The 14,158-nt window shown below is 37.8% G+C and overlaps 1 long non-coding RNA gene across 1 annotated transcript; it reads left to right on the top strand.

Annotated features, from left to right (window-relative positions):
- Positions 1 to 540: 540 nt before the first annotated feature.
- LOC110129002 (uncharacterized) lies at positions 541 to 3,472 on the top strand. Its single transcript, XR_002311344.2, has 3 exons — positions 541 to 813; positions 1,400 to 1,518; positions 3,108 to 3,472. It is a non-coding gene; the product is annotated as an uncharacterized lncRNA (long non-coding RNA).
- The last annotated feature ends 10,686 nt before the right edge of the window (positions 3,473 to 14,158 follow it).

Below are 14,158 nucleotides of genomic sequence, written 5' to 3'. Positions count from 1 at the left end.
CTAAACATAGTCTATGACAAACATATGGAAATTGAGATGTTGATCAAATGAACAGTGCAAGTAGAAACTAGAAAAACGACAGGCCTTGTACGGATGCTTGTCACCTAATGTTACTGCAAGAGGCAAGTAGTGAAAACTGACTGCTGAGGCAGCAGCGTACAACAGGGAGAGCCGGAGGTGGGCTGTGGGGCTGGCTGCTTTGACCAATGTAGGCAGAATAATTTCCCTGACTCCCCAAATATGGCCACATCCTGACTCCCAGAAACTAATTATGTTAGGTGACATGAAAAAGGGGGATTAAGGTTGCTAATCAGCTGACTTGAAAATAAGATTACCCTGAATTATCTAGGTGAATCCAGTATAATCACAAGGATCCTTAAAATGGAAAAGGAGAGGCCTGAGAGTCAGAGAGAGCTGTGACTATAAAGAGACAGCCAGAGACAAATACAACATTGCTGGCTTTGAAGATGGGGAGGGGATCCAAGAGCTACGGAAGGCTGACAGCCTCTTCAAGAGAAGGAAGGAAATGAATTCTCCCCTAGAATTTCCAGAAAGAAATGCAGCTTTGCCAGCACCTAGGTTTTTGCCCAGTGAGACCTGGTTTGATGTCTGACTTCCAGCAATGCGTGGTAACAAATTTGTGTTGTTTTTGAGCCGTGAAATTTGAGGTAATTTGTTACAGCCACAATAGGGAAATAATGCAACTAGCATTGTCTGTTTTTTTCTTCACTGTTACAGGGCTGGGAGTCTCAAGGGATCCTCAGGATTTAAACAAGCTGTAAAAAGATGGTTCACTCTACATGTGCAGAGCAGGTGGGGAAATGGAACTAAATATTAAGTCCAGTAGATTTTAGACCATGGGGGATCCAATATACAGTGGTTTGGGCCAACAAAAATATAGGGCAGGAGTACTCCCTGACATAGGGATTTTTATAAAACCAACACCACCCGCTTTTCACAGTCTTCACCCCAGAATTTTCCTGAGTCATCTAGATGGAAGGCCTACTATGCATATATGACTATCTGAGGCCAAAAGATGTTTCTCAAGAGTCACACCTCCCAACCATCCCCTTTCCATATGCCAGACACTGGCTGGTGCTGCTGACATTCTTGTCCTGAAAACTGAGGCAGGTCACTATAGTACAAAATGGAAAACGGGGCTCTAATTGAATTGAATGTAGCCTGTAATTGTGAACCATGAAATGGATTTGAAAGCAAAGTGGTAGCCAGAGTCGATAGGTAACATCACTGACAAACTCCATCATCTCAAATATCCCCAGATCCAGGGCTCCTTGTCTCTGGCTTAGACAAACTGTCTCTGTGTGCTGGAGCAGAGCCAGACTACATATCCCACTCAAATTCCTGCCCCAAGATTCATTGTTTCTGGAGGTTCTTCTAGATCCTGGCCATTGGTTATGAAATGGAGATGGAAACTGAAGTCAAAGAGCATATTTAAGTTTGGAAGAACAGCATGCATTGTTATAGGCAAGTCCTGCTAGGAAGAGAATAGCGGAACAGGTATGTTGTGGTAAGAGGTGTAATAGAAAAAGTACTCCTCTAATAGTAAAAGTATTTTTTATCATGAAAATAATGTAATTTCATTAGGCTATGGTCAGGAGGATATGCCAACTTGGTCTTAGAGAAAGGTAGGCTTGAATATGAAAGATGGTAGATTACAACCAGCCAAAATGAGGATACTAACAAGTGTCTGAATTTGGATATCTGGGTGCTTGCAAGTCCAAGAAAAAACAGATCTTGTTCAGACACACACACATGCACAAACACACACAGATATCTTAAGGAAAAGAATACAGAATGACATTACAGGTAACACTGTCATGAATTATGGGCATAACTATGAGAAATGGTAAAACCAGGGATTTGGGCTATAACAGACCTTTGGATCACCCAGGTTTGTGTACCAGATCCAGGTTTGTGCACTGGACTAATAAGATTTTATATTTAGCTTTCAATGTTTTGAATAGAGAAAAAGAGGCAGTCAAAACGCTTACGCAAGAAGCCTAATACAAGCTGTTAAAGTGGGAGGTGTACTGTAGTTATTTTTTTTCGTTAGCTACTCATATCCAGAGACTGAGGGAGAGTTTAACTGAATCCTGTGTACCCTATACCCTCTGCAAATCACAAAATTCCCAGGAGAGAAATGCACCTAAGATATTAATAAAGTGTTTAGTCACTCAGTCATGTCTGATTCTTTGTAATCCCATAGCCTACAGCCTACCAGGCTCCTCTGTCTATGGAATTCTCCAGGCAAGAACACTAGAGTGGGTTGCTATTCCCTTCTCCAGGGGATCTTCCGTACCCAGGGATCAAACACAGGTCTCCTGCCTTGCTGGCAGTTTCTTTATCTGGGCTACCAGGGAAGCCCTAATACATAAAGAGTGAGAAGTAAATCCACCCCTCCTTTGTCATTAGCTGAGTCTCCTGTAATATTTCCTACAACAGAACTCTAGTAAAGTTTGATCTGAAATCTCAGTTCAATTTGGATGCCTCATCCAAGTGTTAAATCACAGAATCTTATCATTCTTTGATCAGCCACATGGTGTAGAAACACAAAGCAACCAAACAGCAAAGACTCTGTTTTAGTCTAAAACAGAGTGTGATCAGAATCTAAAGAGACCCTGGCCCTAGTTCAGCATAGGTCCTAGTACACAGAAGAAAAGGTAAGAAAAAGGAGATGTGAGCACAGGACATTTTAGCACAACTATTTCATGCATTTATAAAATAGAGTCTGAATTTTATCTTGCCACTTAACCAATTATATTAATATTTCCTGTCTTTAATGCCACACAGATTAAGGTAGGGAGTAAAAAGGAATAGAGATGCTTTCTTGCATAATTCATAGTAGTAAACGTGGAATGCTTTGGTGTGATTGTCCTGGCAGTACTACCATTCAAAGTGCATCAGTCAGGACAGCCCTGGTAGCTATAACAAATACCCCCCTAAATTTCAGGTTCTTAAAGGTGGGCTTTTATTTCTTCCTCATGGAATACTCCACATGGAAAATCAAAGATCTAAGCTCTTTCCCGTGACTGAGAGACTTTCACTCACTTTCACAAGTTCCTTCCATTCTGTGGTTCCTCTCCTAGCCATGGGGTCATCTGCTTACAGCCAGTAGAAGAAAAAGCGTGGAGAAGGCATGCTTACTTCTGCAGCATGAAGAAGCGACTCCATGTCACTTCCCACCTTCCATTGATTAGAACATGGCCATATCTGGGTGGCAGTAAGACCAGAACATACCCTGCCTGGGTAGCCACCCCGCAGTGACAAGTTTTCACCAAGGAAGACGAAACACAAAGGTTTGCTTTTGACAGCCAGTTACCACAGACATCTTTGGCAACTCACTAAGCAGTTCACGGGGATACTTCTGTCTGAGAAATCTTCTCCTTGGTGTCTGAAACCTATGGCTAAATTCTCTATATCATTCTGATCCCTACTGCCACTTTAAGCCATTTTCTTTAATTTACTGTTTGCTTAAATAAGTCTTGGTGGGAAAAAATAAATAAATAAATACAAATAAAAATAAAAAAATAAGTCTTGGTGGAAGCCTCTATTTTGACTTTCCTGTTAGAAATAAACATGGGAACTACCACTTTGCTCTGCAAACTATAGGTAACAAGAGCTACTGAATTAAAAACAAGAAAAGACACTCTCAATCTTTTTTTCTTCCTTAGTCAGTCAGGTGCTCTGATTAAATAGCTAAATTATCATTGCAGTGAGAGGAGATAGGAAAAGGGGTCAGAATCAGAATAATGAGCTCATTCTCTGATGGCCTTTTTTCCATTCAGTTTGCGGTTTAAATCTAAATCAGAAAAATAAATATCAGACAAATTCATGCCTATAGGCTATGTGGCCATAAGGTCACTTTCAATTTACAATGTGTAGGGAGGGGTTTGTGCAAAAGGAGCAAGGGGAAACCCCCCTCTTCATCTCTCATCCGTATTGACTGAGCCTTATAAGTCTAGAACTTTCTGATTAGTACAGGATATAGACAGTTTTTCATCCTCCTGCATTCTCCTACTACTACAATCTGGGTAAGTTTCAGAAAAATACGACTCATCAGTGCTGAAAATATTGTGAAGAAATGCTTAGATCCTAAAGAAAAACAAATATGTTTAATATATAAAATATTTAAAAAGTTAGTGTAAGAGAATATCATTTTCATTTCCAGAGTATGATATTTTAATAGTCTTTTAAATTAAAATTTTAAAATAGCTCAATATAGAAACAGCACCCTATTTAGGAAAGTGTGAGTTTCAGCATTTTCCTTCATGGGTATATAATATGAAGACTAATACATACATAGCAAATCAATTGCTAAAAATTTCCAATCAACCTGGACTTTAATATATAGAGCAAAATGATGAAGACTGCTTTGTAAAGACACTGAAAAACAATCAAAATGAAGATAGTTCTCCAATCCTGGTATTATGCAAAAATATCAATAACTTTGGGGGCCAAATTAAGCTTTAATAATTAGTCATATGAAAGGCAGGGAAAGTGGCTTCAAGTGATGTCTTCGTTTGAGCTGCTGTAACAGAGTACATCAAACTGAGTGGCTAAGATAAAAAGCACTTAGTTTTCATAGTTCTGGAGGCTGGGACTCCAAGATCAGGGTGCCAGCATAGTCAGGCTCTTGGTGAGGGCCTTTTTCCTGGTTACGTACTCAAATGACCTCCCCTGATGGATGCATGCATAGAGAGTGATCTCGCGTTTCTTCCTCTTTTTATAAGGGCACTGATTTCAACACAGGGCTCTCCTTCTTCAGGAACTCATCAAATCCTAATTATTTCCCAAGGTTCCAGATACCACCACATGGGAGATTAGAGCTTCAACATACGAAGTTTCAGAGGATGCAAACATTCAATCCAAAACATCTGGCAATCACTAAAGCAGTGCTACTTATACAGTCCATGTGTCCTGGGTAAACTTCTATGCCAACCTTCCAATAATGCCAAAATGTCTCGTCTCTGACTCTGTCTCTCTGCCTCTGTTTCTCTCTCTCTCTCTCTTTCCATCTCTTTCTTTTTCCTTCCGCACTTCTTTTACTTTCCCTTTCTCTACAAAAACTTATAGGTGCTCCTTTACAGACAGGGTGTGTGTGTGTGTGTGTGCACGTGCGCACACACGTGCTAAGTTGCTTCAGGCATATCCAGTTCTGTGCAACCCAATGGCCTGCAGCCCGCCAGACTCCTCTGTCCACAGGATTCTCTAGATAAGAGACGGGACGGGTTGTGATGCCCTCCTCCAGGGAAATCTTCCCAACCCAGGGGGTCTTCTGTGTATTCATTCTCTCATTTATAAAATAGGACCAAGAATAATTCTAGGTCGCTGTGAAAATTAAATAAGACTTTCAATGGTAATGGATTTAGCAAAGTATTAGTTTCATGGTAAGCGATCCAAATATGTTAGCAATAATAATGATGATGATTATCAAAGAAAATGTATACCCGAGAGAGTTAAAGATACAAGAAAGACTTTACTCAAGACTACTGCAATACTGGAGGGAGAATAAACTGCACTGAAAAAAAACACAAAAAAGCAGGAGCTGTTTTTAAGCATGGGGTGAGCTAGTAGATCAGTACTGGAGAACGTCGGGGGAGTAGGGGGTCAATCTAAACAGGCCATGCATGTTTGCTATTTGACCTGACTTAAGCTCCCACCGTCCCACAGAGACTGGAAGATAGGACTGTATCTCCTTTGATGATTCCATTTGAAAAACGGCTCCCAGGGCTATGAGAAAGCCATTCCTGGGTTGTAAAACTGGCAAAAGAGGCTAGGTGAAGAATTATGTCTTAAAGAGGCAGAGAAAAAATACGCAATGAAAAGTTTACTTCAGTAACTATTCTAGGAAAACGGAGTGGGGAGCCTCAAGTCAGGAAACAGACTGTCTAAAGTTTAGTCAAATTGAGGGGTCATCTTGTTGATAATATTCAGGATGAAGGTAAAAGTAACTGCAAACACACATGGATAATGAGGACAATGAATTAACAGTAAAATCATGTATAATTCATATTCATTTTATTTTAGATAAATGACACAATTTGAGCCCAAACATCTCGTTGTGAGCACTTGTGGGGTGTTAATTACATAGGCTGAAAGCCTCGTCAATAAATCAGACTTCTGTTCTTTTTAATTTATAAATTTGGAGATTTAACACCAAAGTCAGCCACAGGTCATATGTATTATGGGAAATGAGAGAGAATGTATAACCCATTAGTGTCTCATGCCTGGGTTAAAATATTTGTACTTTCATAGATAAATCCTCTTTATGCACCTCTAAGTTGACATATGAATGTGTTATTAGGATACTTTCAATATTAATCCTGTTTTAGATAGCCTCAGGCACCCTGAGAAGAATATCATAATAACTACTCATTGTTTAAAGGGTTGACAAGATTTGAGTCTGAAAATATTTCCTCTTCATGCTCTATGAAATTTCCTTTCTTGAGTTGTGTTGAAGCTGAAGTTAATTTTGATTATGGGTAGAAAAGGCCACCCATTCTCAGCAACTAGACTAACAGGAATATGTAAATGAACTGAGTGTGCTGGCAAAATCAGATAGAAAAATGCAAATACCCTGGCAATTAGGTATTTAAGTCAAAGGAATATATGCAAATCACTTAGTTTTCACACTAGAAACTTATATTAAAATTCTGTTTTTGAATTTAGGAAAATGTTAATTATTTCTTTCATGCTTAAGATGTAAATGAGTTTTCCCTATAATTATATCCAGAATAATTGTTTTAAAATATGCTAAACAGTAGCATAATAGACAACGTTTAGTATCAAGAGTGGGATCATCTGTGTTCATAAACAACTTCATCTCACGTGACCTTTGACAAATCTCTTATATTTCTGGACCTCAGGTTTTCATCTGTGAGAAAAACTGATGGAGGTGGCATGACATTTAAAACTAATTTTTAAATTTCAAAGCAGTGAACACATTTCACTGTGGTCAGTGTGGGGTTCCATGTGAAACTCACTTGAATTCTAGATATATCTCATCTTGATTTTTTCTGTGAAACTGTCATAGGTGAAATCTAGGGTCTGTCTAAGTGAGATTGACTTCAGCCCCGATTCAGACCGGGAGGAAACCGGAAGTCCTGTCTAAGACTTCTGTGAGTGTGCAGTGGACTCAGCTTCTCAAGGTTGTCTCTGCTTACTCCTGCTTCTGCTTGTGCTTTCCCTGGTCCTCACAGAGTACTTTTGATGGAAAGTCATTTCTTCTTCATTGTTTTCCAAAAACAAAATGACAAAAAGAAAGAAAAATGCACAGAAAACATTTTAGTAGATTTTACAGACTACTTGGAGTCCCACAGTTTAAATAGTAGAGAAAGCATTCAATTCTTGTCACTTTAGCCTGTTGCCACTGGAGCTTACTGACCTATATGCAAGTATCTAATTGTCCTGATGCTGTTCCTCCTCTTCTAGCTGCACTTTTCTCTCAAGAGACAATAACAATATCAAAATCTCCCCAAAAACACAAATAAAAATTCCCATTTTTTCATATAGAGGAACAATTTTATTTTTATTGCTTTAGTTCTACTTGATCTGCAAGCCTTTAGGGTTTCATGTTGTATTCCAGTGGATTGTCCTGATGTTTATCAAATAGCATCAGACTTAAAAAATAAATGCTTAGGTGCTAGTTGTTATAATTAAAAGGATACTTCATCTTGCTATCCAAGGAAGAGCTGTAATCACTAAAACAATTTTTTAGAAAATGTTAATAAACATTTTGTCCTTCTCTAAAGAGGATAATGGTTTAAAATGTCATTTTAGATAATCTTTGATCAGAAGTTCGGAGCCCTCTTAGTGTCCAGTGTGAGATAGATAGCTTTTTTGGAGTCAGTTCTGAATGTGTGTACATGGTTCATTTTCATAATACTGTTATATAATCCCAGGTTTTATAGAGGCCTTTCTTGGTGTAACTGGAGATGCTATTCAAGATAATAATTTTCCAGTAGTAGTAATTATAAATTATTAATTAAATTATATATAAGATTCATAAGATCTTATTTCCTCTTCTATTCTCAGAGCCATGTTCAGTGCCCAGTGCTGAGTAAAAATTCAATAAAGCATGCCAAATGACAGAATGAACAAACAAAGCAGAAACAGCATTTCATCAGTAGCCATAATATCAGTGCATCCTTTTGGGAATTCTGACATCTGTCTCTCTATTAATATTGCTTGATATTCATTTTTAAACTATTACTTAATATAAGTCTGTATCCTCCTTTTTATCCCAATGTCTTCAGTCTCTTTTTACCATTCTCTTTCTCTTTTCTTGCTCTCCTTTTTCACCTTCTTACTTGTGAATTAAATATTAAAAATGCTGATTCAATCTCCTAGAAGGATAAAACCAGACGAAGCATCTGAAAGCCTCTGTTAAACATGTGACTAACTGTTTGGCCCCAGGCACCATAGGCATTAATGAAGACATCTGTTGGTGTGAACATGTGCAGGAGGAATGGGAAGCCCTGCTGTAGGAAAGGGTATGAGCTACCCTGCACATCCACCTCACTCTGCCTGTTCTCTGGAAGAGCTCATTACTGCAGATTCAGCAGGATAAAAAGGCCAATTCTAATATGCCTTCATTACAATTTTTAGCTAACACAGTCAGAATGTTTGATAGATTCATAGTGAAAATAACACAGGAAGAAACTAAGAATCAGTATTTTGAGGTCAAAGAAAAAAGGATCCATGGAACAAGAACATCTAATAACTCATCACTCTGATTTTTGACAGCATAAACACATACAATGTAATTACCAAAAAGTGAAGTAGATTATTTTGCAAAGAAACCATAAATCTGGAGGAGGAATTATGCATGTTGGTTTTTATGGTAATGATCTTCAGAGATGATTTCTGTAATGTTTTTCTGTGGTCCAATAATTCCTCTTCTTCAGAAGAGCATTGTCAAGATGATCAAGACTATAATAGGATCTTTTCTGTAATTATTGATCTTGAATTAGAGATGGAATTTGTGTGTGCTGCTAAAGGGAAAAAGAAGTTATCTCTTGGTGATGGTGGGTGACTGGAGGGAAAAAGAAATGGGGACTATTTTTTATAAGTGAGAAGTGGGTTGCAAAAGAGTATAGCAAAAGCACCCTATGATTTTTTATGAGCCATATGCTCCTTGGTTATCTGGCTTGTCCCTCAATAATGGCCCATTCCCTGGTGTTCAGGGCCACTAAAAGAAATTGGGCCAAAATGAGAAGGTACTTGAAAACATTAGCATCATAATATGAATATAGTTCTTTTGCAGTCACTTGCACAAATATAAATCAGAACCCCAAATAGCAAACTGAAAAAGAATGAAAAACTGTGCCTAGATAATTAAGCTTTTTGCAGCTGTTATCTGAATCTGTAGCAGATAATATCTACTAACACCTCAATTCCGTATGGATGAGAATGAATCTACACAAATATGTGTTATTTTTCTAACACATTTATTTTCTAAATATAGTTAAGACTGAGCTTAAAAATTTCATTTAGACTCCGGTAGGAGTAAGCATTTGAAGTTTTATTTAAAAGAGTTCCTTAAATATTTCAAGATGAAGATTTATAGAACTAAACAGTAAAAAGCCACATAATAACAATTCACATTTTTAGGTAATTGTTTGGTAAAATGGAATTAAGTAAATTATTATGTGGCTAACTAATTATGCTCTTTTATAATAATTGAGATGCAGCATATCATACTTATTAAGAACATGAAAGAGGTTCACAGGTCCATACATGGGCATGTTGCACAGTCTACTGTGCTTCTAGGCTTTTCTGCCTTCTACTTGAGATGAAAAATCTAATAAAGAGCACCTCCTTTTCCTACCTAAGTTCTAAACCAATTGAGAAATGGGATGAAAGATGCAGGAAAGAAACCCCAAATATCATAAAGACTCAGTAAGAAGAATCAGTTAAGGGCAAGCACCTAAAGGGAATTGCTCCTACTTGTTCACTCAGGCTAGATCTTGGAACAGCACATCAGAGAGAAAATTAAGTCTGCAGAACAGTCTCACTTACAGAAATTGTTTTCTCCTACTGATTAAAGCTGAGATAAAACATCAGAAATGAAACTCCCTATTAAGGAATTTTGAAAGACATGCTCCACACATTTGAGTACATAGATTGGTGGCTATAGCCTAATGACCTGGTAATGAGCTCCACTTCCATGGGAAAGAATAAGGTAGTCAAAGATACAAAAATACTTAGTAAAAATCACCCTTCATTAAAGTTTCCCACTAGTATTCTCTGGGACACTAGCATTCTCTAGGGCTTCCTGATAGCTCAGTTGATAAACAATCCGCCTGCAACGCAGGAGACCCCAGTTCGATCCCTGGGTTGGGAAGATTCGCTGGAGAAGGGATTGGCTTCCCACTCCGGTATTCTGGCCTGAAGAATTCCATGGACTCTACAGTCCATGGGGTCATGAAGAGTAGGACATGACTGAGTGACTTTCACTCACTTAGCATTCTCTACTTTTAATTTTCTAAGAACAGTGGAGCTAGCATGTCAGGTTCTGCTTTTGCAAGATTATGCTTAGCTCCTTGGGGAGATTCCTACCTTCTTGAAGTCACCCCCTCAATCCCAACCACTATTCCATGATATTCTCCTAGGACTGCTGGTGAGCTGTATAGATTTTGTCTCTAGGCACTATGAGGGGATACCAGAATGAAATGGATCAGAATAGAGCATTACTCAAATCTGCTTACAGCCCAGATCATATCAAAACTATATTTTCCATATGCAAGGAGATCAAATAAAAACATTAATGAATACAAAATGAAGAACTGCATTAATGAATATCAAATTACATGAAGATTTTCCAGCTATAAAATTCCAGCAGCACAGAGAACCCCAAAATTTAAATACAAATCCCACACTATGATCAAATGCTCAGGTTGAAGTTAAGTCCAAAAATTAAATGTCTATATTTGGACTGAATTTCCTGGATTTTCCCAGAAACCACAGATTTCAAGTCTCCTATCACATGGTTAGAACATGCATTGTACTTTTGGGTTTAGAGAAGATGGTTGCTATGTGCTGAGACCCAAGAGGTATTATTTATAGCTCCATGTCTGCCGTTAAAACTCATTCTCTGGTGGCTGTCTGGGACCTGTGACTGGCCGTCTCTTAGGCTTTGAATAATGTGAGCAAGAGCAATTTAGGAACCTCCTGTACAACTCTCCTTTCCCAGCTGGTTAAAGTAACTGAGGGCAGACACAAGGAGCCACTATATGTATAAATCAGAAATGCAATCTCAAGGCTGGTCCTAGGTAAATAGCACTTGAGGGCCGAGCAGGAGCACCACTTTCCTTCCTTAGACTGTGGTCCCAAGTAATCCGACCAGTCAGCCAATACCTGTCACTGCAATAACACTGTGTTAAGAATCATAGACTGGTCAAAATTAAACATGTAAGTTTAAACATTTTGAATTTAAACATTTTGAGTTGTTTGTTTCTAACAAGTTGAGAATGATGTGCCATAGGCATTTTTGAAATCGTTTTTTTAACTAAGGCTATGCTGCTTTTAAGAATTTGAACTCAAGGGATTTCTATCTTTAAATTTCTAATTTATTTTCAATGGCTTTTGTCTGTTCCATTAATTATTTAAAAACATTGGAAATATTAAATATTGAAATAGAATAAGTTTACTTGTTATAAGTCTTGTACTTACTTATGTAAGTTTAATAATGCTAAGCATTGCATATGATCTTATGCAGCCATTACAAATGTGAAAAAGAAATTCCTGTAAGAGCTTTGTAAATACCTAAAATTAAGTAGCATATTTTTTACTTTTAATGATGGTCAAAATATATAGCTAAATGACTCACTTCATTCTGTATATAATAGCTTCTAGGTTCATCCACTTCATCAGGTCTGACTCAAATGTGTTCCTTTTTGTGGCTGAGTAATATTCCATTGTGTATATGTACCACAACTTCTTTATCCATTCATCTATCGATGGGTATATAGGTTGCTTCCATGTTCTAGCTATTGTAAATAATGCTGCAATGAGGAGTCTAGAAAAATGGTTCTGAAGAATTTACTTACAGGGCAGCAATGGAGAAACAGACATAGGGAATAGACTTATGGACATGGGGAGAGGGGAGGGGAGGGTGAGATGTATGCAGAGAGTGACATGGAAACTTACATCACTGTATGTAAAGTAGACAGCCAACGGCTCAGGAAACCCAAACAGGGGCTCTGCATCAACCTCAAGGGGTGTGGTGGGGAGGGAGACGGGAAGGAAGTTCAAAAGAGACAGGATATATGTAAACCTGTGGTTGATTCATGTTGAGGTTTGACAGAAAAGAACAAAATTCTCTAAAGCAATTATCCTTCAGTAAAAAATAAATTAAAAAATACATATATAGCTACATGAGAAAAGCATGTAAGTTTATAATGCTCAGCTTTACTGCTCTAAAAAATCACATGTAGATGAATGCATCCTATTTACACTGAGACCTGATGAATGTCATATATATATAGAAAGGTGTCTAGAAACATATATCCCAAAATATTAATAATGACTCAGTAGATAGGATTATATTTTTATTATATGTACATATTTTTCTAGTGAGTTTTTCATAATTTATTATAAGATAAATAATAAAAAATACAAAGCAAATGACAATTATAACTATTTGCAGTTTTAAATGTATTTTCTTATCCAATTGGTTTATAATTTCAAATTGTCAGATTATCAAGACTATTACATTTGTGTTTTAAATTATTTCATGATTTCATTTTTATAATTACTTAGTACTATAGAAAGGCATAATATGACAGAATATCTGTCACTATGAGATGAAAAGTATGTGTAACATATAACATAATCTTGAAAATATATGTGTGTGTGTGTGTGTGTGTGTGTGTGTATATATATATATATATACTCTTAAGAAATTATGAATTTTATAAAGCTAAAAGTTGAGGCAAAGAAGTTAAAAAATCACCTTGCTTAAAGACGTGTGAAATTTGTTATAGTATATCTCAATGCAATAATATCTCAATATGATATATATACAAATGATCAGTTTCTAAGGATACATTTTGATGACTTGATTATTTTAAGAAATATTTTCCCAGTCATCTACAACTACCGCACCTTTTAGAATATGAGAGGAAAGTAGGGTTTGGGACACTGCATGAGACTCTTAAGCCCCATGGATCATTCCAGACCGTATTTGTGCCAAATCCCCTTACCTGATAGGAGCTGTCATTTGAGCTGATTCTGTGGCCTGTTTGTGTGCATGTGTGTGTGTGTTTCAACAAGTAGCAAGAGACTTTTCACAGCAATCCAGTCACCTTCCTTCACCTCAATTCAACCTCCTGACTCTCACCTGTTTATGAAGTAAGCAGTCACATTTGGATAAACCCTGACACTAAAGTTAGCAAGGGGAAGAGCAGGCAGCTGCTGGGGCAAACTGAGGCTGGAGTGCAGAGCCTAGAATGGTCGCTCTCCTTCGTGGCCCAGGAACGGCAGCGCCACACGACTTCTCCGCTGACCGGACCGCTCAGACTTCACGTCTATACTTTTCTTCTAAGAATTAGCTTGTGTAATCTCGCCTGGAATTCTTTTTCTCTTCTTTTATGTTGAAAATTGTCTATTCTATTTAATCCTCTTATGGAATTCAGGTGCCAAACAGAGAACATCTTTTTCTACATTAAATGAAGTTACTGGTTCTGAGCGGCCCAGGTGTGGTAAAATGTTACCCAAAAAAACACCAAAAAACCAACACAGTAAAGTCAGTCAAAATTCAATCTTGGACATGGTCTCCATTAATTCTTCCTTTAGTATAAATATAGCACCTACTCTGCCATACGCATCTAGGTGCTGTGGATAAAGGAAGAAACAACACAGACAAGTTCTCTGCCCTCATGAAAGTTACAATCGAGTGGGATAAATGACCATTTGTAAACGAGCGACTATATAGTAGGTTTCATGTGATGATAAATGCCAAAAAAACAATGAAGGAAAAGTGGATGTAAACGGAAGGATGATCCTCCCCACCGCCCTCCCTGGACAGGACACAAGTAAGAAGGGAGAGACGGGCCGGGAACGGACTACGAGAAGAAACTTCCTGGTGAGGACAAATAGCAGGTCCAAAGGCCCTAAGGCTGGAAAATGTTCAGGA

Source organism: Odocoileus virginianus, chromosome 21 (genome assembly GCF_023699985.2).
Source record: "Odocoileus virginianus isolate 20LAN1187 ecotype Illinois chromosome 21, Ovbor_1.2, whole genome shotgun sequence".
In the NCBI taxonomy this organism is placed as follows: Eukaryota; Metazoa; Chordata; class Mammalia; order Artiodactyla; family Cervidae; genus Odocoileus; species Odocoileus virginianus.
This window is presented reverse-complemented; position numbering and strand designations above follow the sequence as displayed.